We start from the raw sequence: 295 nt of genomic DNA, 5'->3' as shown, positions 1-295 counted from the left end.
CCGGGCTCGGCGGGCGGCGCGGGCTCGGGCTGGGGGCGGGGTCGGGGGCGGGCCCCGCCTGGGCTCGGCCTGGGGCTCCGGGGCCCCGGGCTGGCTCCGCCCCAGAGCGACGCGCCCGGGGCTCCGCACGTGGCGCTGCGCCCGCCTGGCTCGCGGGGAGAGCCACCCTGCCCGGCGGGGCGCACGCCCACCACTCTGACCCCGGGCGCGCCCTGCTGGAGATGGCCGCCCACGCGGACACGGACAGACAGACACGCGGACGCACGCCGACCTGCGGACGCCTCGCTACAGAGAG

This window comes from Grammomys surdaster, unplaced genomic scaffold (assembly GCF_004785775.1).
Source record: "Grammomys surdaster isolate TR1022 unplaced genomic scaffold, NIH_TR_1.0 172, whole genome shotgun sequence".
NCBI lineage: Eukaryota > Metazoa > Chordata > Mammalia > Rodentia > Muridae > Grammomys > Grammomys surdaster.
Note: the sequence above shows the minus strand (reverse complement) of the source record.